This window comes from Felis catus, chromosome A1 (assembly GCF_018350175.1).
Source record: "Felis catus isolate Fca126 chromosome A1, F.catus_Fca126_mat1.0, whole genome shotgun sequence".
In the NCBI taxonomy this organism is placed as follows: Eukaryota; Metazoa; Chordata; class Mammalia; order Carnivora; family Felidae; genus Felis; species Felis catus.
This window is the reverse complement of record NC_058368.1, coordinates 158,438,255-158,453,071: the sequence shown is the minus strand read 5'-3', so window position 1 is coordinate 158,453,071 and position 14,817 is coordinate 158,438,255. Positions and strand designations below refer to the sequence as shown.

General features: G+C 38.6%; 1 pseudogene; it reads right to left on the bottom strand.

Moving 5' to 3' along the window:
• Positions 1 to 14,119, bottom strand: part of LOC123379277 — a 44,583-nt pseudogene extending 30,464 nt beyond the window's left edge.
• Between the last annotated feature and the right edge of the window lie 698 nt (positions 14,120 to 14,817).

Here is a 14,817-nt window from a genome sequence, read left to right as displayed (position 1 = left end):
GAATTGCCCAAGATCACAATGGCTAGTTCCACAGCAAGACCAAGATGTGGATGTGACCGTGTGACTCCAAAGACATTGCTCATTCTTTCACTCGCTGTGTGACAGCTTGAGTCATAGTCTTATTTTATCTTTGCTTCATTGATTCAGCAATGAAAGCAGGCAGGCCAAGGAGGTCATTAGTAATTTAAGCTTCTGCCTATCTACAGAGGAAGTAAGAAGTTTTAAGCCTACCGACTGGTCAGCCACATCTATCAAATTCACTGAGTAATTACCAAATTCTATCTTTATTTTCTCCGGATGGCTTGTCCCAGAGATGGTCTCCACCACGGTACAATGACCCAAAAAATGGAATGGATACAGGTCCAGTAATCTGAAAATTCTACTTTCTTTAAATTGGTAACAACTCTTAGACCAGCTTTCCCCTCCTAACACCCCTTTCAAGGCATCTGGCTTTTGACAGCACTAACCAGGGCTTATTAAGCATGTTTTATCTGTTTGGATAAGATTGCAGTTTGCTTTGGTGAGACAAAATAGCTTGAAGTATTACCAGAAACTGCCTAGCCTACTTAAAAGAAAAATGTTTGTGCTATTTAATTCTACAGAATTCTATTTTAAAAAATGAGTCCTTCAGTTTTAATAAAGCATATGACATTGGCCAAGCACTCTAAAGAAGGTAGCAGTATATACAGGACTGTAATTTTTGCTTCTACCCTACAAGTTAATTTTGCAGAACAACGATCTCTTTTTTAAGGAGTCTGATTCAACCAGAATTCTATGAGCACATACTTCTAACAGAGGTTAGGATCATGGTAGGGGCTGGGGAGAGGGCATTATGACTGTAGTCTTATGACCAAACTCAGTAAAAAAATCATTCAGTGAAGTGTGCTAGAGCCAGGAGAGGAGAGGGAGGCAAGGCTATAGGACTATGAGGGAGTGAAAGTCTGTGACACTAGACACTGGTGGTGCAAATGGCTAAGAGACAGATGGGCATTCCCTCTGATTTCTCCCCCCAAATGAAAATGTGGCCCACGAAGGCTGTTTTGTTCACAAACCTGGAAGAACCCATGTAGATTAACATTGCCTTAAATGGAAGTGTATGGGGTATGAGTGTAAGTTCTTCCAGGACTGGTGATGTAAGTTCCAAGTACAGAACACTTGTTGCTAGACAAGAATTTAGCTGCTTTCTCAATTTTGGCAGAACTTTTCCTGCATAGCAAGTGTCACCAGCAAGTGTGTGTTCCTTTAAGGAATGAAGGGGACAAAGAAATGCCCAAAAGATATGCTGCCTCTACTAGTGCTTGGCCAGCTACGTCATTTCCCTTGAATCTTGTATTCTTAACTAAACAGATTGAGAATTTAGCATGTATTGCTTCTTCCTAGAACCCACTTAATTGCTGCAGTTATTATGCAGATAGTAAGATTGTAGCATTAATTCGGTTGTCCTTTTTTGGTCAACCATTAAAGTCTGGGTTGGACATGTAAGAGAAGCCGAAAGTTAAGCCAGTATTTTCTGGGAAAGTCATGATCCAGACAACTGCACAAGTCACTTGAGGCAATGCAGATATTCAAGGATTGCATAAAATATTTTCGAAACATTGACTTATGTGTCTTAAAAATGAGAAGTTGGTGGAGGTTTCTAAGGATAAAAAAATTAATTCTAATAGAATGAAACGGCAATTATACTTGCATCGCATGTTAATTAAAAGGCTTTAATAACTATATTTTTACTTTACCCTCCATGATTATTCATATGAAAAATGACCTTAATCAAAAAGCTGCCAGGAAAGAGACTGACCTGGCCTTAAATGAACATTCAGTTAGAAAACACACTTGAAGTTCAAGCAGAGGATCATTTTTAAGTGGAAATGAGTAGGCTAATTAAATTGCTGTCTGTGTGATCAGGGAAAAACTAGGATATGTGTCACGCGGAGTGTAGTCACTTGTCCCCCTCGATCTGCTCTGCCAGTATTTCAAAGCAAATACTTTTACCAGCATTAAGCAGAAATCTAGGGAATTTCAGTGTCTAGTGTTATGGAACCATTTCTCCTCTTCAGCCATGGAGGCCGGTCACTGTGGAGGACAGAGAGAAAAACAGAGTAGGGCTCCTTGCTGGCCTATGATGGCCTGGCTCCTTCTGGGCTGCTCATTTTGCTGAGCTGCTTTAGGTGATTCTGAATGTCATCATTGGCCAAGTAACACAGATTTAAAAAGAACGCTGTTTTCATATGAATACAAATAAAATATAAATCACTTTGTTTTTTTTTTTTCTTTTTTTAAAAAAGCTTCTGGTATAACAACATCCTAAAGAGAATGATGTTAAATTCTAGACGGATTGGGGTTATTATATAATATGTCAACGGATAAAACAAATTGATGGCTCACATTTTGAAACAAGAAATATTAAAAAAAAAAAAAGGCAACAAAGACCAAGGTTCAGTTTAAGAATGATTCTCCCAAAGTTTCCGAAAGTGGCAATACCTTTGGCATATGTGTCCTCTTTCTCTTCTTGTCGTGATTGAAAAGTTGGCTTTATTTTTTTAATTTAATTTTTTAATGTAATTTATTGTCAAGTTGGCTAACATACAGTATATACAGTGTGCTGTTAGTTTGGGGGGTAGATTCCCATGACTTATCACTTACATACAACACCTAGTGCTCATCCCAACATGTACCCTCCTCAGTGTCTGTCACCCATTTCCCCCTCTTCCCGCCCCTCCACTAAGAACCCTCAGTTTGTTCTCCGTATTTAAGAGTCTGTTATGGTTTGCCTCCCATCTTCTCTGTTACTATTTTTTCCCCTTCCCTTCCCCCATGGTCTTCCGTTAAATTTCTCAAGTTCCACATATGAGTGAAAACACATGATATCTGTCTTTCCCTGAACTGACTTATTTCACTTAGCTTAATACCCTCCATTTCCATCCATGTTCCTGCAAATGGCATGGTTTCATTCTTTCTCATTGCCAAGTAGTATTCAATTGTATGTATAAACCTTATCTTTTTTATCCATTCATCACTTGATGTACACTTAGGCTCTTTCCATAGTTTGGCTATTGTTGAAAGTGCTGCTATAAACATTGGGGTACAAGTGCCCCTATGCATCAACCCTCCTGTATCTTTTGGATAAATTCCTAACAGTGCTATTGCTGGGTCGTAGGGTAGTTCTATTTTTAATTTTTTGAGGAACCTCCACTCTATTTTCCAGAATGGCTGCCCCAGTTTGCATTCCCACCAACAGTGCAAGAGGCTTCCCATTTCTCCACATATTCACCAGCATCTGTTGTTTCCGGAGTTGTTAATTTTAGCTGACTGATGTGAGGTGGTATTTCAGTGTGGTTTTGATTTGTATTTCCCTGATGAGGAGTGATGTTGAGCATCTTTACATGTATCTGTTGGCCATCTGGATGTCTTCTTTGGAAAAGTATCTATTCATGTCTTCTGCCCATTTCTTCACTGGACTATTTGAGAAAAGTTGGCTTTAAACAGTGGTTCATCCACATAGACCAATGGAATACAATAGAGACTTCAGAATTAGACCCACAAAAGTATGGCCAACTAATCTTTGACAAAGCAGGAAAGAATATCCAATGGAAAAAAGACAGTCTCTTTAACAAATGGTGCTGGGGGAACTGGACAGCAACATGTAGAAGAATTAAACTAGACCACTTTCTTACACCATTCACAAAAATAAACTCAAAATAGATGAAGAACCTGAATGTGAGACAGGAAACCATCAAAACCCTAGAGGAGAAAGCAGGGAAAAACCTCTCTGACCTCAGCTGCAGCAGTTTCTTACTTGACACATCTCCAAAGACAAGGGAATTAAAAGCAAAAATGAACTATTGGGACCTCATCAAGATAAAAATCTTCTGCACTGCAAAGGAAATAGTCAACAAAACTGAAAGGCGACAGAGAGACTAGGAAAAGATATTTGCAAATTACATATCGGATAAAAGGCTAGTATCCAAAATCTATAAAGAACTCACCAAACTCCACACCCAAAAAACAAATTATCCAGTGAAGAAATGAAGAAGGGAAGAGTACATGAATAGACACTTTTCTAAAGAAGATATCCAGATGGCCAACAGGCACATGAAAAGATGCTCAATGTCACTCCTCATAAGGGAAATACAAATCAAAACCACACTGAGATACCACCTCATGCCAGTCAGAGTGGCTAAAATGAACAAATCAGGAGACTATAGATGCCAGAGAAGATGTGGAGAAATGGGAACCCTCTTGCACTGTTAGTGGGAATGCAAACTGGGGCAGCCACTCTGGAAAACAGAGTGGAGGTTCCTCAAAAAATTAAATATAGATCTACCCAATGACCCAGAAATAGCACTGCTAGGAATTTACCCAAGGGATACAGGAGTGCTGATGCATAGGGGCACTTGTACCCCAATGTTTATAGCAGCACTCTCAACAATAGCCAAATTATGGAAGGAGTCTAAATGTCCATCAACTGACAAATGAATAAAGACAATGTGGTTTATATATACAATGGAATACTACTTGGCAATGAGAAATATTGAAATCTGGCCATTTGTAGCAATGTGGATGGAACTGGAGAGTATTATGCTAAGTGAAATAAGTCAGGCAGAGAACAGACAGATACCATATGTTTTCACTCATATGTGGCTCCTGAGAAACTTAACGGAAGACCAGCGGGGGAGGGAAGGAGGAAAAAAGAGTTAGAGAGAGGGAAGGAGGTACACCATAAGAGACTCTTAAATACTGAGAACAAACTGAGGGTTGATGGGCAGTGGGGGACAGGGGAAAGTGGGTGATGAGTATTGAGGAGGGCACCTGTTGGGATGAGCACTGGGTGTTATATGGAAGCCAATTTGAAAATAAATTATATATATATATATATATATATATATGTATATGTATATATGTATATATGTATGTATATATGTACATACATACAGTGGTTCATGAAAGCAAGGAAAAACCAATCCGTGAATGGGTTGGCTCAAAATCCATTACTGCAAATATTCTGTGAAATGAAGAAGCCACCAGCCAGGTTATACAAGAGAAACCAAGAAAATAATGAACTATACCTTCAGAACACAGCTTATCAAACCTGGAGGTGATATATTTGACTTCTAAAACTTCCCAAACTATAATCTTAGTGAATCTAGGTTGTCTTTTTAAATAAAACAGGGGTAAAATTTTATTTAGTAGCTGCCAATCATGAATAATGAACAGTTCTGGGCATTCTACTTACATGGTCTCCTTCATACTCATAGTAGACAAGGATATTGAGGCTCAGAGAATTTGAATGACCCTACCAGGATCCTTAGTCACTAAACAACTGACATGGGCATGCCCAATCAATTTGACACCAAAACTAAGATATTAGTAGTTCAGCACTGTCTTTAAACCTAAGGGGCCCTTAATCAGAGATTTGAATACTTGTGAATATGAGTGATGTCTTAGGTTGTGTTCTCAGAAAGCAGACCCTGATTTATTAAAAACATGCTTCCAGAAAACCAGTAAGGAGTGAAGGAAGCAGGACAGGGTAGGGGAAAAAGCCAGGTTGGGTCCAGCTTCAGCCTGATCTCTGGAGAAGCTCTGGAATGGAAACTATACCTTTTAAGTTTTCCCCTACTGAAGGCAAGGAGCTGTTTTCATACTTTGTACCATTTGTACCCCATGGGGGACCTAACTCCCAGAAATGTCTAGCTCTCTCTGCTTGCCGGCAAAGTAGTTCCAGTTCTCAGACTATAATAGGTACATAGATATTCTGACAAATCTCTATACCTCATCACCTTGATAATACTTGAAATTGAATTATAGATTTATTCTTTGAACTTTAAACTTCCATTAAGAAACAAACTGGCAGAGCAGATTTTTATTGGAGAAGGAGGGAAGAATTAAAAAATCTCTAGGGTTAGATAAAGAGTAAGAAGGACTCGGAGGGAAAAAAGAGGGGCTGTCAGGATAATTGTGAGTCAATTTATTGTGTATCTACAATACAGATTGGAAAGATGAGGCTGGCGATCTAAACGATTTGCTTGGAACTTGGGGTCTTATTTGGATTTGGTAGCAGCTACCACGTGTAAAGGAATTCCACACGCCTAGAATAATTTTCACTATTGTGAAATTTTGTTTATAGTAAGCCTACATGAGGAAAGCAAAAAATCTAATATTTTTTCTGCTATTTGCACCATTAGTTTTAGCTCTGCATATGAAGTAGTGATTTATTGCTTCTCAAAGAATGATTGTTGACTAGATTATTTTTATATTTTAGGTTAAGTTGTACTTGTGTGTGTGAGACAGACAGTGAGAGAGAGAGGGAGAAAGGTATCCATAAGAGTCTGTTGACATTGTCCTGCAAAATCATCCTACATGTTAGACCTACTAGGGGACTGAGTATGAAGAGAACCAATTAATCATAAGAAGAGTCAGAAATAGCCTAAAGTTAGTTACGTGAGACATGTTGAAAAGTCCTCCACCTTTACTCAAAAAAATCTCCCCTCCAGTTTCCCACATCTCCCAAAATGATATTCTTAAAAACTATTTCCTTTGGGTGGACTCTTTGTCACTTGAAAAAATGAAACAAAACAAAACAAAACAAAACAAACAAACAAAAAACAACATTACTGGTCACATGTTACCTCAGGGAGAAGAAATTGATGATAAAGTTCCTACCCAATACTATGTTGGCCTGAGAACAGATCCATGAGAGTTGAGGCTGCAATGAAGAATCCCCAGGGGGAGGGGCAAAGACCTGGGCCTGGGGGAGGACTGTCCGAAGTGTACTGCGGGTGGGTTTGAAGTGGGGTGGGGGGGGAGGGTGGTCACAGGAGTCCTCAGAGGGTAGTGAGCACCTAAGGTGGGAAAGAAGTGATATGTAGCAGACATTGCTAAAGTCACCTACTCACTTTCCTTTTTCACTTCCAATGGAATTCTGATTTTACTCAGGAAGATAGTGAGTCCAGATAAAAGAACCACCTCTTCACATTCCCTTGCAGCTTGGTGGGGCAGTATGACTCATTCTGGCTTGGTCAGTATTTGGGTGAGAAAACTTTGTAAAAGGAATTACACTCAGTTGGAATGTTCCTTTTTGCCTTTTTCTCCCCCTCTCTTTCCCCCTTCTTCCCACCTACAATGTGGACTTGATGCCTAGAGGTGCAGAAATAATTCTGTATTAGAAGGAAGACCACGTGCCAAGGGTGCTGAGCAGAGAGGTAGAAGAAGCTTGGGTCCTGGACAACACTGAACACTGCTGTAACATACCTGAGCTGTCCTGTTTCTGGACTTCTTGTTGCAAGAGGAAAATGATCCTCTGTGTGGTTAAGCCATTGTATCTAGGTTTTTCTAACTGGCAATTGGATGTCCCTGATAAAATGTGGGAAAGCACTGAAACTAGACTCCTCTTCCCTCCCAGATGGACCCTGGCCCTGGACAACCAAATCATCCACTATGAAGCACCACTGATTCCTCTTTTTTTCTAATCTCACATAACTAATATATCACCAAATTCTGTCTGTTTCACCCTCTAAAACAAATGCCAAGTTCCATCACTTCACTCCAGAAGCATGGTCACTAGCCTGGCTTAAGCTACCCGTATTTCTTGGTTCTACCACTGCAATGACCTCCTAAATGATTATTGTTCTCTACGTCCCCCTCTCTATAATGTATTCTTAACATATACTTGAGCTTTATGGAGCATACATCGGATCAGAACCTCCTGATGAATCCCCATGGCACTGGAGTAAAAGTTTAAACTCCTTGCAAGAGGCTCAAAGTCTTTTATGATCTGACCCCTCTCTACTCTACTTCTATCCATTGTCACTGTCCTCAAGCCATGCTGGTCAATCAGTCAAACCTCAGACCCTTTGTACTTCTTGCTCCCTTTTCTGGGAATACTCTACCCAAAGATGTCCTCATGATTTTTTCCTTTTTTAAAAAAACACTATTCTCAGTTTAAATGCAACTCTTTGGCAGGGACTTTCCTGACCACTTAGATAAATTAGTTCCAATCCCCAGCTACCCTTTCTTTGTATTTTAGCACCTTATTTTATTTCCTTCATAGCATTTATCATTTACCTTGTCCATTTAATTTATTTTCTTGTCCTGGTTGTCCCTTTCCACATATTTCACCACTACACATTCCATGCCTAGAACAGTGCCTGGCATATAGCATGTAGTGTTCAATAACCATGAACTGATCAAATTGACTATATTTGTCAATTCTCCAGACTTGTTCCTGCCTCCTGGATTTGAGTCATGCCATTTCTTGGGCAATGTACACACACTCTCCTTCTTCTCTCTCAAGCTAAATCTCATTTGCATTTCTGTCTAGTCCCATATCAAGACTCACCTCCTTTGAGAAGCCTGCCCTATTTCACCTTTCTGTGCCATCCATCACCATCCTCCCCCCAGCACATAAACATGTTTACCTTATTACAGACACATACTGGTGTGTCCTTCTAGTGATTCTCCCTCTAGCTGTTTATGCTTCTGCACTCTGTGTTCCCATCTTTACCGAGATTTCCTTAAGAAATGATGGAGCTGCTTCTTCTTCCAAGTTTTTCACAGTTTACTGAGATTTCCATAAATGACTGCTGAAATGTGTTTCTGGCAAAAAGATGTAACCCATTAGGAAAGTAATCACAAGAGACTAAACAGCTAGAGCAATGTCCTACCTTGTTTTACCACCACAAGATCTGTATGTGCTTTTATAAAACCCTTCAAAACCACCGGCTGACTTGGCCTAGAGGTCAATGGCCACAGGTTAACTCAAATCATCCATGAGTTTCTCTAGAGCCAGAAATGCAATTTGTTGATGAGCAGCAAAACTCAAAACATTCAGCTTTTTTCCTGGTTTCCTGTATCTCAAATCTTCCTCTGATCGAAGGATGATATTCATGATTTCAAGACCTTTGCTGTGCAAGATGATATATAGTGCAGCATCTCTGACCAATCTTCTCAGATGTGATAAAGCCCAGGGAGGTAAGATTTGGATGGACCAATCATAGTGAAGGGTAATGACCATGCTGGGGAACCTTAGCTCATTCCAAAGAAATGGTTCCCCGTTGGTGGATACTAAACCCCAGGGCCCTTATTGAACTGATCAATAGATGGCATTGAAAATTGAGAACAAATGCATATTTTGGGTATGATGGTTGGACAGTAAAATCCCATATAAATATTAAATATTAGTTTTCTGCATGATTTGGCCGTTTCAGAAATCTATTTTCCAGAAGACAGATTAATATCCAGGCTAAATCTCACAATATTCTCCAGCACTGCACTAGCTCTAGTTACGTCACACTGATCAATGTGTGGATTTGATCTAGAAGGAAAAAAACAAAAAACAAAAACATTTATAGCATGTAAAAAAAGAATCCAATTAATAAACAAAACTTAAAAAAAATAAAAGTGAATATGTGAATGGAGAAAACCTGCACTCTGTCAGAATCAAGCCAATAACCACACAATAAAGTAGAAATTGAGCTATCATTTGGTTATTACAAATAAAAATCATTTAGAGTTCATATGAAAGGACTCTGCCTCAAAATTGCATGTATAGAATTCCCTCTATATTCCTATGCAAAGAGCATAAGGCAGGTATGCAAATTCATTGCATGTTAAATGCTTTTAACATTTGTCTACATCATTCTAAGAGTATTCTGGACACCTGAGAATAAGCTGCACAGTTGGTCTCTATTTTGTCTTAATGAGTCACAAAGAAACTCTATATTTTTTGGATGCCAGATATTATTATTAATAGCATTGAACTTTATCTCTTTCAATAAATAACATCTTCTGAACGGCCTTATTCTATAGCCATGGGTGGAAGAGTTGCTGGTCAAGTTAGGTTTTTAACTTTGGCATAATTCCAATATATCAAAAACTATAGAATAAAATTTTGAGTTCATAATATTCTTAGTGAAAATATTTAAAAAGTTGTTTTGGTGCTTGTCATCTTAGGCTACCTTTGAAAATGAAATTATATCAAATTGAATTCACTGCCTCTAAATAGAATTAAGATTATTTCTTCTTATCCAATGGGTAAAAATATAAAATATAAAATTAGGACAAACAATACGGTTAGTTTACATGATTCAGCTCTGACTCCCATCCTGCCAGCTGCCTCTACTTACTTCCAACTCCAACTCAATCTGTGAATGGTTTCCTTTCCTTTTCTTTTTTATCTTTAACAAGTTCTTTAGAATTAATTATCCAGTTATTTTAATTTTCTAATTTGTAATATTAATGTAGACAAACAGATATTGTTAAAGGAACCAGAACAACAAAAACAAAAAGAAGAATAGACTAATGGTCAAATGATGACACTTCTTATTCACTAAAGCCAAGATATGGAAGCAACCTAGTGTCCATCAATGGATCAACAAGTAAAGGTGATGTGGTATGTATTTCTGCAATGGGATGTTATTCAGCCATGAGAAAGAAGGAAATACTGCCATCTGCAATAAAATGGATGGAACTTGAGGACATTGTGCTAAGTGAAATAAATCAAACAGAGAAAGGCAAATAAGTACTATACACCAAGTATGTTTGGAAGCTTAAAAAGCTGAACTCAGAGAAATAGAGAGTAGCATGGTGGTTACCAGGAGTTGTGCAGTGGGGGAAATGGGTACAAAATTATAGTTAAAAGATTTAACAACTTCTAGGGATCTATTGTACAGCATGATGATTATAGGTAATAATACTGTATCTTATACTTGAATGTTGAATAGATTCTCAATGTACCTTCAAAAGAGTAGATCCGTAATGTTCTCACCACAAAAAAGAAATGGTAATTATGTAATGGGATGGAGGTGTTAGCTAATGCTATGGTGGTAATCATTTTCCAATACATTATTGTATCAAATCAACACTCTGTACCCTTTAAACTTACATAATGTTATATGTTCATTATGTCTCAATAAAACTGGGGAATTTTTTTTATTAAAAAAAAGACACTTTTCTCTTTTTTAGATAAGCATTGAATCATGGCTACCAAACATTAGTGTTCCAAGAACCTCTGACACACAAAACCATCATTGGTTTATTAGCTTAAATTTATGATTGCTTAAAAAATGAAACTGCTTATTTGATAGGTCATGAGCTTGAGAATCAGAGTGTTTAGATTCCAATACGAGTTCCAGCACACTTACCTGTATGATTTTTGGGCAAATTTTCTTATTTTTTTGAGCATAAGTTTCCTCACCTTAAAAAAACAGTGTAATAATCATACCATCCTTACTTTAGGAGAATTAAATGAAATAATTCATGTGAAGAATTTGGCATAGCACTGAAATTAGCATATACAAAGCACATAATGAAGGTAAAATATTAAATTATTATAACTTGGAATCTCTGGCCTAAATTTAAGATTAGTTTTTTCCCATACTTGTAATGGACATACTCCTGGAAAGCTGTATTTTATTGGTGAGACTGAAGAGAAAGGCATTTCTATTTACTCATATGGCCTTTAATGTTAGATCTGATAGGGACTTAGGCCAGCAAGTGTAAGTCTTTGGCATCCAGATAAAGAAGCTGAGAAGTGACTTTCCCAAAATCACATGGGGAATTTGAAGCAAAATTAGGACTAAAATACAGTCCTTTGATCTTTAGTCTAGGGAACTTTCCTTTATATTATTGACCACCTTCAGTAGCATTGCAGTGAACAAAACATCGAAGACACAGGAATTGCAGCCAGTGTTTGGGAAAGGCTAAATTTAGATCTCCAAAAAAGAGTTGAGTCGTTACAACAGAAGGATTCTTGAATCAATTCCCAACCTTAAGTTCACATATTTTTCAAGACAGTAATGCCAGATTCATCCCCTTTCTCCAGAGCCTCAGATTAGATTACAAGATCTCAATACAGCAGTTTTACACCCTAAGCTCAGGTCATTATCGTCACTGAAAAATTCTGAGTTTTAAGAAAAATTAGAGAAATGTTGATGTGTTACCTTAATCCACACTGTTGGAGATTTGAATGAAGCAGAATTTACTTTTAATTTCACTTTCTGTTTAGACTCAGAATTTGGCGTACTTCCTAGGGCGCCTAGGTGGCTCAGTTGGCTCAGGTCATGATCTTTCAGTTCGTGGGTTTGACTCCACATGGACTCTGGCTGACAGCTCAAAGCCTGGAGCTGTTTCAGATTCTTTGTCTCCTTTTCTCTCTGCCTCTCTCTCTCTCTCTCCCTCTCAAAAATAAATAAACATTACAAAAAATTAAAAAAAAAAAAAGAACTTTGCATACTTCCTGATTACAGCACTGGCTGGTTCATTTTTGTATATTCGAATGGGGCTTAGGACAAGAACTTTAGTTCAGAAAGCACTAGATTTCCTCCTTGCTTCAAACCCTCCTCCATTATCAGTGATTAGACCATATAATTATTTTGATTCTGCCCCTCTCCACTATGTTACCAAGTCATTTTGATTCCTCATTTTCAATCTCTTTTTAGTCAACTTTTAAAATATTCCCACAGTCAGTAAAGCAATCTAGGTCCTCAATACTCCTCACAAACAGGTCTCCCTAGTTCCTCAAGCCCTGGTCCAGAAGTTTACTAGTATGATGCCAGCTAGCAGATTCATCCTGTACACTATTGCTTGATCATGCCACCCCCTGCTTAAAACCTTTCCATGGTTTCCTCCCGTTTACACACAGATGCAGCTCTCCATATTGAGACCATGGGGGGCCAACTGACAGCCTATGTGCCACATGGATTCTTTCATGTTCTGCCTGGTTGTTTTGTTTAGATCCTAGGGCATTGAAGGGTGATAGAGCCATACAATGTTATTCTCAAGTGAAATATAACAAGCTTGGCTCTCATTGTCTCACAGACCTTCTACATATACTGGTATTCATGCCTTGTCCTGGTGTGCATTTGAGTTTGCAGCCTGTGCTTTGGCTCAACATTCAACCACTGCTATGAGTAGATCCTAGTTAACTCTCAAGTCTTATTTCTTTTTCTCCTACTATATTTTATCATTTCATTCTGGATAAACAATTTGATAAAGCAGAATGAGCAAAAGTCAAGGAGGTAGCCTATATCTAGGGTTGAATGGGGTCTTTCAGAGTGGCATTTAGTGTAGTTAGGGGGGCACCATGGGGAGGAGAGGTTGGCTGGAAACAGGTGAGTGGGGGAAAGGGCACATAGAACAAGAGGCACCACTGGTCATCTCTTGGATACCTATTTCTACAGCAGGGAGGGAAGGGTTGAAGGATATATAGGAAGCTGAGGGTAATTTGGTGACACTCCTTGCCAAGGGTTGAGCTCAGTTGTGTGTGTTTTCTCAGAACTCTGCTCTGCCCATGAGAACAGAAGTGATGAGGGAGAATGAGGAAACAAGGTTCTGGGATTAATCTGCAAAATCTTGTAAGACAAAGTTCATTAAGGTCCAGGTGACCTCAGAGCTAATTACTTAGAACTATTTCTCACCAAAAAGGGTTTCTAATTTTTTTTTTTCTGGGAAGAGAATAAGCTTGGGGATGTTTGCGACCTAGGGAATTTACATATCTCACTCTTTCACTTTGTTCTGGTCTCCTGAACTCTCTGTCACTCAGACTCTTCTTAGTGGCTCTGTCTAAAACAGGACTCCTACCTGAATGCACCCCTGTTTGCTACCACCCAGGGTCTATCACCTCAGCCTGCTTTATTTTTTCTTTCTTACCATTTATCAATTCCTGATACTTCACGATGTATTGATTTGTTTGTTTTATCTACCTCTCTGCTAGAACATAAGCTTCTTAAAGGCGGGAAGTTCGTCTACTTTGCGCACTGATGAATGCCCAGAGTGTAGAGCAGAGCCTGGCTTCTCAGTTCATATCTGCTGAATGAGTGAATGCGTTTTCAATATTTTTCGTTTTTTTCCCCTTTTTTCTTTTCAGATTGCCCTGTATTCACTCCATGCTTCAGGCAGGCAAGGGAACTTTGCATTTATGGATGTGCCCAGCATTTCCTCCTCTTATTAAAGATGCACTCTATGTGCAATACATCTCTCTCAGTGTCCTCTGTGTAAACCTACTTATCACAAGTCAAATGACACCTTGGAAGTGACACATGCTCCCTTCCAGTCCGTAACTAACTATAAGGACTTGTTTAGTTAGTGCTAGTCCACCTTACCTTCTGCTAACAGGTTTGTGCTTCATATTATTCCTTAAATGATCATTTCCTGAATGGTAGGGACCAAATACCACACCTCTACCTTTTTCTGGCACAGGGTGTTATTACCTCATAGGCCCTCACCAAAGTGAGAATGAATGAGTTAAAAGTAACTTTCCCAAGAGTTGAAGCATACAGGTCAAAATGTTCAAAGATTTTTGCTAATTTTTAATGGAAAATTTTGGCTCAACAGATTTAAACTTTAATGACTCAAGTTTTTTTACTATAAACTGGACCTAGAATCAAGAGAATTGAACATGTCACCTTCTTAAACTAAGTCACTTCCTTATTTCCAAGTTAGAGACAATAATGCTTTCCATGATTGTTACAGAGGATTATTGTCATTGTCAGAATCAGTTTGAGATAACATGTGAAAAAGCTTCTAAAGGTTTTATAAACTTTAAAATTGTTTACCTGCATGTCACGTTTAAAGTAATAATCAGTGATTATGCTGTGTTGTGATAAAATGCTGTCCTCAAGGGGCGCCTGGGTGGTACAGTCGGTTAAACATCCTAATTTGGCTCAGTCATGATCTCACGGTTTGTGAGTTTGAGCCCTGCTCCAGGTTCTCTGCTGTCAGCACAGAATCTGCTTCAGATTCCCTGTCCCCCTCTAGCTCTCTGCCTCTCCCCTACCCCCTGTCCGAGCATTTTCTTTCTCAAAAATAAACAAACATTAAAAAAAT